The sequence below is a fragment of the Sorex araneus genome, chromosome 2 (assembly GCF_027595985.1).
Source record: "Sorex araneus isolate mSorAra2 chromosome 2, mSorAra2.pri, whole genome shotgun sequence".
Classification (NCBI taxonomy): Eukaryota; Metazoa; Chordata; class Mammalia; order Eulipotyphla; family Soricidae; genus Sorex; species Sorex araneus.
In genome coordinates, this window is record NC_073303.1 from 10,857,886 (window position 1) to 10,867,197 (window position 9,312).

Here is a 9,312-nt window from a genome sequence, read left to right on the forward strand (position 1 = left end):
TAGACAAATATGTATCTACACTATGTGGCTCCCAAACTACAGACTAAATATTTTTAGTTTCTCCATCAAGAACATATTTCTTCTCCAGATGGAGTCCCGGTGACACTGAGCTTCTACTAACATGGCTCCGATATGTGGCACTAGGACTATTTCTCCCAACCACTCGGCCGCATAAGCACATAAGCTGCATAAGCAGCCACAGGACCTTTCCTGATATACAAAAAGCCACTCAGGAATGACTCTCCCGCCCCTGAGCAGCAATTATCCCAGAGGCACAGAAACCAATCTCGGAACGCAGCAGCTGCTGGCAGATATACTCCTCAACTGTGAACTAAGCTACAGCCCCGTGCAGCCCCAGGAGGGGAAGGGTTTGTCCCTCAGCCTTTTCCCCTTTGCAGCAGCATGATGACCACCACCTGTCAGAGCCAATTGGACAGAGAGGTAGGAACTTGCAGTGATGGGTTGCATGGGGAATCTCGTTATGGGGGGGGGGCAGAACTGGCTCTGCTTCCTGCCCAAATGAGACCCCGAGTGGTCGCCCACAAACAGCTCCTCCGCTCCTGAACAGCCATGATCTCAGAGGCACACAAACCAATCTCAGTGGCTGCTGGCAGTAATACCTCTGGACTTCATTACTAAAATACCAGAATCTCAAAACTGGGCAGCCACTTTCGCAACCATGCAACATCATATGCTCTTTGTTATCAGCAATAGAAAACATATGTTCTAATGATGCCATTTCGACAGGTCTGATTGTTGGGGGGGAAACTCCAAATAATAACAGTGGGTTTTCTGTTGAAAATTGAATGTAATCAAAGTAAAGAGAGAGTAAAGTGAAAATCATCTGCCACACAGGCAGGGTGGTGAGTAGGGGAGGGCGGGTATGCTGGGATTCTTGGTTGTGGAACATGTGCACTGATGAAGGGATGGGTGTTTGATCATTGTATGACTGAGACTTGATCCTGAAAGCCCTATAACTGTTCTCACAGTGATTCAATAAAAAATAAAAATTTAAAAATTTTAAAAGGGGGTGAGGGGAAATAACAATAGAATAAAATTAACATTCTGAATTTTTTGAAAGTAATAAAAAGAACATATTCATTAAGAAGTTTTAGGCATTTTCATATTTCTCAATTCAAATTAACATTTGTTAGTTTGTATTGTGGTTACACATAGTCTCAATCTTCTGAAGAGCAAAGCCATTTGGCATCTTGAATCTGAGCTTGCCAACAATCAAAGGACAGGCTTCCATTAAAAACAACTTATTTCTTTGGCATATAGGCCAGGATAGAGATGTGGAGAGGGAAAGGGCCAATTAGTCATTTTAGGGTGTTTTTGTTTGTTTGGGGGTTGCATCTGGCAGTACTCATGACTGAGTCAGGAAACCATATGTGGTGCTACAGATCAACCCCAGGTCTCTCACATGCCTCAGCCTAATGAGCTGTGTCTCTGCTCGCTGTACCTTGACTTTGCAAGATAGGAGTGATCCTCTGGGTTTAAAATCTCTGTAGTCCCAGCTGAGGTAAAAACATTAGGGAAACTGTGCTCACTTCAGCAGCACATATACTAAAATTGGAACGATAAAGAGAAGATTAGCATGGCCCCTGTGCAAGGATGACACGCAAATTCGTGAAGTGTTCCATATTTTTGGGAGATGCGTGCTGAAAGTAGACTAGAAACTGAACATGATGGCCACTCAATATCCCTATAGCAAACCACAACACCCAAAAGGAGAGAGAGAACAAAATGGAATACCCTGCCACAGAGGTGGGGTGGGGGGGAGGGGGAAAGGGATTGGAGGGTGGGAGCGATACTGGGTTCATTGGTGGTGGAGAATGGACACTGGTGGAGGGGTGGGTTCTCGAACATTGTATTAGGGAAACACAAGCACGGAAATGGGTAAATTTGTGACTGTACCCTCACGGTGACTCACTAATTAAAAAAATAAATAAATTTTAAAAATATATGAGGGAAACTATTTGAACATGAAGTTTTCCTATAAGCAACCATTGATGGATATAATCTTACTTTGGTGGTGGGTGGTGGTGGTGAATGGGTGGGAATATCCTTTCCCCTCCAAAAATTGAAAAAGAAAACACTGAGAAAATATTAATGAGTGGCTAGAGCAATTGCACAGCGGGTAGGCATGCGGCCGACCCGGGTTAGATTCCCAGCATCCCATATGGTCCCCTGAGACCACCAGGAATAATACCTGAGTGCATGAGCCAGGATTAACCCCTGTGCAATGCTGGGTGTGACCCCCCCAAAAAAAAGAAAATATTAATGAAAACAGAAGTGAGTGATTTAAAACTTTACTTAACTACCGTGGTTTTCAAAGTTGTTCATAATGCAATTGTTTGGGGTATTCAATGTTCCTACACGATCCCACCACCAGTGTCACCTTCCCTCTGCAGACTGTTCCCATTGTTTCCCATCTAACCTTCCAACCTTGCAGTTTTGGCAGGCACAAAGTAATTTATTTGACATGACCTGTTACCATAAAACGTTAAGTGGAATTACCAAAAAATAGTTCAGTAAAAGAAAATTTGTGAAAATTGCTCTCACAATGGAGCTAGTTAAAGCCATTGAGGATTTATTGAACCGTTAGTGATTGAGCCTTATGTGTTACTGTTTTTGTTTATTGAACTTAGTTGACCTCTATGCTGTTTCCCATCTAATTTGCTATGCTTCCACTCGGATGTCAGTATTGTGAAATATGATGGTGTCACATGGCCGTATTTGTGGCCTCGCACTCCAGGAGCTCTAGGATCTATGGAACTGGGAAGATTCTAGGCTCACCCCACTCCTGAAGAGGTCCCAGAGTTTTCAGCCTGAAGACCCGTGTACTTGTGACTTCCATCAGCTTGGCATCTCTTAGGAGGAGATCATGGAGTTGGACCATTTACATGGGTGGCAGCTGTGGGATGTGGGTTGACTGCTGGGGCTTTCGGCAGTCTAGGATCTGGTGGGGAGTGATTGGGGGAGGCTGCCCTCCCCCACTCTGAGAAGGCCCTAGGGGGAGTTTTGTCAGCTTGGCATGTCTTCCAAGAGTAGCCATGAAGCCCTGAAGCTGGGCCTCTTGTATGTTGGCAGCTCTGGGTGCGGGCATGGTTCACTGGGCTTCCACAGGGTGGGGAACTGGCACGGCTCTCTTGAGGGGGTGATAGAGCTTTCATCCCAAAGACTGATGTTCGCATGAGTTTCATCAGCTTGGCTTGGCCTCTCTTCCAAGACAAGCCAAGAAGCTGTGGAGCTGGTCTTTTTACACAGAGGTGGCTGTGGGGAAGTGGTTTGGGTTGAAAGGACCCCAAGTTGCCCAAGCTCAAGATCACAGGTGGGGCTGGCCATTTTGATTCCATAAACAGTCTCAAGCAAGACCTTCGTAAATTCAGAAAATACCCACCCAAAAGGCTGACGCTGTCTCTTGCAAAGCATTATTTCTTTATTTACTCTGGGCTCAACGGTTTTATATTAAGAGTCTGCATCTGTTAAAGGTCATCACCAACTCAAGAGCACGTGGACCAGGCTGGCCAGCCCCCCTGGTGACAATGTGCTTGATCTAATTGCAGGCTGCACTGTTCAATAGATCTTTCTGACAGAACAAATACAACCTTTTCTGCCAGTGTCTTAATTTGCAGTTATTCGAATGCTATAATCCTGATGCAACAGCTGAGAATGACTCTCAGATTATCACTTGTAAAGTGGTATCATTAGTAATATTAATGTAGACCAGCAGATTACTGTAATCGGGCACGTGGTAATCAGTGCTGACTCAGAACAGCACCCCTTTATAAGGAAGGTAAGGGTGTGCGCCAAGCAAGGATTCCACATAAACCATTCTTCCCTTCCACCATCATATGTATGACCCTTTCTCATCCAGTTCTTCTATACTTAAATTACCAGGGGAATAAAATTTTGCTTCAATGTTTAGGAGAAATGGACAATATGTTTTAAGATATGAAAGAGAGTGGATTCGATATTTAAAACTTTTTAAATGGCAACCTCAAGACCGTGCAACAAGAGTAGCGCAAGGATAGAGCAAGGATGTGACAGACTCAAGTCCCACAGACAAGACTGGCCATGTCATAAGATGGAAAAGAAGGTCCCTGCCCACTCTGAGGGTTTGGAGAGGCTCGAAATCTCCACAACTCTTTCAACCAGAAGTCAAAGCCTCTCATACCTCTCATATTACCAGTGTAAGAAATGTTTATTTATTTTATTTATTTTTTATTTAATTTTGTATTTTTACAAAGCTGTTCATGACTGGATTTCAGTCATACAGTTTTCTATCACCCATCCGTCCACCAGTGTACATTTCCCAGCACCTGTGTCCCCAGGTTCCCTCCCATCACCCCCAAACCCCCACCCCCTGCCTGCCTCTATGGTAGATGCTTTTCTTCTCTCTCTCTTTCTCTCTCTCTCCTTTTGGACATTGTGGTTTGAAATATTAATACTGAAAGGTTATCCAGAATACCCCTTACCTACTTTTAACCCTCGGCTCTTGTCCAGCATGATCATTCCCAACTATTATTGTCATAGCAGTCTCTCCTCTATCTTACCTGCATTCATCCGTGGTATATAAAAATGTATATAGTAGAAAAATAATATCCATGGCCAGGGAAAGCAGGGATTAGGAGGACTGGTCAATGGCTGGTACTAACCGCAAGTGTGGGGGGGGGGAGGAGGGGGAGGCGGGGGCAGCTAAAGGTTTAAATGTTTTTAAAAACGTTATATAACTAAAATTTCCTAACACCCTTTGAGTTCATTCTTCTCACAATTCCTACTTTTCAAGTTTAGAGGAGTTAAATTGGACGATTAAATTCAACAATATTAACTGGATAACCTAATACAGTTTGACTCCTGGGCTGTATTCTGCGTCCCTATTTTACACTAATATAATTCAGTGGCACCAAATCTTGCATGAGATCCAGGAGCAAAAGGGAATGAAAGGGAGGGGAAAATGAGTGCATGGCGTTAGAAAGGTTTATAAATTCATTTTTGCATGTGACCAACCAGTTTTCCCAGCACCACTTGTTGAAGAGGTTTACCTTGCTCCTCTTTATACTTTTTTGCTCCTTTATCAAAAAATAACTGTCCATCAATCCGAGGACCTGTCTCCAGACCTTAATTTAAATTCTTGAAAATAAAATGGCTGTTTTCTAGGAAAGATTAAGTCACGAAATTTGCTTATAAATGGATGGTTATGGAGAGTATCATGCTAAGTGAAATGAGTCAGAAAGAGAGGGACAGACATAGAAGGACTGCACTCATTTGTGGAATATAAAAAGACAATATGAGACTGACACCCAAGGACAGTAGACACAGTGCCAGAAAGATTGCTCCACAGTTGAAAGCCTGTTTCATGAGCTGGGGGAGAAGGCAGCTGGGATAGAGAAGGGATCACTAAGTCAATGATGGTTGAAGGGGTCATTTGGGATGGAAGATATGTGCTGAAAGTAGATAAAGGACCAAACGCGATAGCCTTTCAGTATCTATATTGCAAACCATAATGCCAAAAAGTAGAGAAAGAGTATGGGGGAGATTGTATGCCATAGAGGCAGGGGGAGAATTGGAATGGGGGTGGGGGAGACTGGGGACATTGGTGGTGGAAGATGTGCACTGGTGGAGGGATGGGCGTTCGATCATTATATGACTGAAACTCAATAATGAAAGCTTTATAACTATCTCATGGTGATTCAATAAAGAAAAAAAAGTGTCTGCTCTTCAAAAGAGTTTATCTTATTTCTATAAAGTTGTTCACAATAATTTATTACATTCAATATTTCAACACCAATCCCACCACCATTAGACCTTCCTATCACCATATTTAGAATTTTTCCACCCTGACCCCTAAAGCTGGGCCATAAAGCAGGACCTAAAAAATTTATTTGTGTTGCTTGTTATGAATAATCCGCTAAAAATTATCCACAAAAATTTCCTTAGAGGAAAGTGTGTGAAGATTGTTGTATCTTACCCCGGAGCCATTAAGCCCTTGAACAAGAAATTACTAACATGATGTTAAAGGTTGAGTCTTGTGTGCTAATATACATATACATATAATATATATATATATATATACATCACTTGTATCACTTGTCATCCCATTGATCTTCAATTTGCTCAATATATATATATCATTTTTATGTATGTACATTTTTTTTCAAGACTTGTTGCCCTCTACTTTAAACCAGGACCCTATCTGATCCCCTAGCTCAGAATATATATATCCCCATTTTCCTCATATAAATTAGGAATCTGTACAGTTTGCCTATATGGATTACCCTCCTTCCCCCACCCCCACCCCCAAAACCCAATCTTAGTGGCCCTTTGTGGTAGGGACAACTAGTGAAGCAAACATAGTGATTAATGGTGGAGAAAAGTCAGCTTAGGTTTTATGATCTAGCAGGGGTGTTTGATATGGGACATTTTCCTGTGTGGCCAATTGGGAATTAACCACATTTTCATTCTCAATTTCTGTTTCTATCAATTGATTGAAAAATGTTTCCTCCCTTTCATAGTTCACATTCATATTCAAGAATATTCTTTCTTTTCTAGATAACTTAAGTAAATTAGAAAGAGAGAGAGTGTGTGTGTGTCCATCAGGTAAGGTCTTGCACACACACAGCTGCACTGCTGCAACATTGGTTTGAATCCCTGACTTAGCATAAGGCCCCCTGAGCACAGAGCCAGGAACAGCCACTGAGCACTGCTGGGTGTGGCCTAGCCATCAGCCCCACCCCCAACAAAAAGAAAGAACTCGAACCAAGAAACACATTTGGGAAACCAGAAAAGGTCATCACTTTTGCTGTTTGATATCGGGAACTCCAGGATTCACCTCTATCCCCCTTTACCTTTTCCACCAGCCTAAGTTTCAGAAAGCCTGTTTGGTCCTTCAAGAAAAGGCGGCATTTTCAATACACAATAACAAAGAAGGAGTATGGTACTAGTATACTCACCAGAAGGTGAGTCATTCATTAGGAGACCTCAAAACAATCAACTGTGCGGTTAGAGTTGCAGGGAGTCTAAGAAATGTGTCAGTCTGTCCTTTGGTCTTATAAATAGAAGAAATTTAATTCAAAAAATACAGGTAATAAATAAAAGATAAAATTGAGTATTAAAATTTTTTTAATTCTGGGAGCTGGAGAGAATAGTTCAGCAGGGTAAGGTGCCTATCTTAGATGTGGCTGACTCAGATCAACCCCTGACACCCCATTCGGCCCCCTGCACCCCCCAAGAGTGATCCCTGAGCATAGAGCCAGGAGTAAGCTGTGAGCACTGCAGGGTGTGACACAAAACACAAAGATTCAAAAAAATAAATCTAGTTCAGTGTCTTTCCCATCAGGCTACTATATGTTAAGGAAAGCAACTTTCTTCTGAAAGATGTTTTTTTCTTTTTTTCCAGTCCCTCAGAGAAGAATATTAGCTGGTCTCACTGGGTGCCACTATGCTTTACCTCTTTAAAAAGCAGTCTCATGTGGAGGCCGGAGCGATAGTACAGTGGGGAGGGTGTTTGCCTTGCACGCGGCCCACCCAGGTTTGATCCCCAGCATCCCATATGGTCCCCCGAGCACTGCCAGAAGTGAGTGTGGCCCAAGAACCAAACAACAATCAAAAAAAAGAAAAGCCTCATGAGGCCTCGGATACTGCCCAAGAGGTGGAACGCATAGCTTCTGGTGAGAGGTTCTGGGTTCAATTCCCGGCATACTGAATCCAAGAATTTCTTTTTCAGCCACTCTACGGTTTACATTGTTGGAGAGAGAGGGAAGGGTTTTCCGGTGCTTTGGGGTGAACATAGTAGCTGCTGTCAATAAAAAACTGGAGCACAGATCTCTGGTGTTCAGGGTGTTGTGCTCACACCCCATTCACAAGGTACAGGCAAACTGGATTGCATTTGCATTTGTCGTCCCAGCCCAGGAGCAGCTAACCAGATTCCATATCAGTGCCCTGAGGCGGCTGTCCAATAGGCCTTCAGCTTTGAGTTCTTGTAATAAGGGAATCTGCAGGGTCACAAATATGCTGGGCCACCATCATCATCATCTTCATCATCATCATCCCATTGATTGTCGAATTTCTCGAGCTGTCTCAGTAACGTCTCCATTCGTTCTAGCCCTGAGATTTTAGAAGCCTCTCTTTACTCATCCTTTCCAATGGTGCCACATTGGAGGCTCTTTCAGGGTCAGGGGAATGAGACCCATCATTGTTACTGTTTTTGGCATATGAATATGCCACGGGGAGTTTGCAAGGCTCTCCCATGCAGGCAGAAAACTCTTGGTAGCTTGCCAGGTTCTCCCAGAGGGAGAACTAGGATATAAGATGTTGTTTACGGATGCACGCTTCCGGGAGCTTGGTTTTATAGTCTCTGAATGTTGGCTGTTGGTGGGATTACATGGCCCCGGGGGAAGTCCCTGAGTGTGTCTGCCCGGAAAAGGGGGATCTGGGCAGAAGAGGAAAAGGGGGATCTGGGCAGAAGAGGCCCAGTCTTGATCCGAGCAGGCTTGGAGATCTCAGCCCCGGGTCCCACACACCTGGGTTCCTCTGCCAGTTCCTTCATGTGTGAGGCTCGTCCAAACGTGTGGAGAGGGGCCTTGAGCATGGCTTTGGCTGGGCTCTGGAGGTCTTCGGCTACTGGGGCTCTGCTCGGGGCGGGGAGGGAAACTGAAGCCCACCCCCTCCGAAGAGCCCTGGTGAGGACAGCCAGGCACCGGGGCAAGAGACTCTCTGCATCACTCTCTTCCAGGAGCTTGGTTTTATAACCATGCTCAAGGCCCCTCTCCACACGTTCGGATGAGATTCACGCATGCTGGGCCGAAGAGCCGAAACCTGTTGCTTTAAGTGATGAAGGAATATCCGGGATCGTGTTTTCATTATCACTAGGCGTCCACGTAAGAGATGACCACTAGGTGGCAGGCAAGCCGTGGTTTCGGTGTTGTTTTTATGATGGGGATGAGAGGAGAGATGCCTTGATTATAATCGGGGGTGTGGAAAAAAATGGGAGTTGATCATTTCATGCTCTAACAGATTAATGAAGACAGTTTAATTAAGGGATGAGTGGAAGGTGCAAGCTGTAATTCCCTGGAAATGATTTTTTCCTGTGAAGATGATTATCTTAGCTTTGCTGCAAGATCATTTTCATTTTCACATCCAGAAAATAAGCTGAAAAAATATTTTCAAATAATTAGGTTCAGGGAAATCAATTAGATATGCAGCAATTCTATGTTAAGAAAAAAATTATGGGCAGATACTTCATGATATCAAGTATCCTTGAATGAATGAAAAGTGCAGGATGGGGTAAAATTCCATCAAAGAAATGAC

At 43.7% G+C, this 9,312-nt stretch overlaps 1 non-coding gene across 1 annotated transcript; it reads left to right on the top strand.

Moving 5' to 3' along the window:
- The first annotated feature begins 1,542 nt into the window (after nucleotides 1-1,542).
- LOC129402787 (U6 spliceosomal RNA) lies at nucleotides 1,543-1,649 on the top strand. The gene has a single exon (XR_008628830.1). It is a non-coding gene; the product is annotated as a U6 spliceosomal RNA (small nuclear RNA).
- The last annotated feature ends 7,663 nt before the right edge of the window (nucleotides 1,650-9,312 follow it).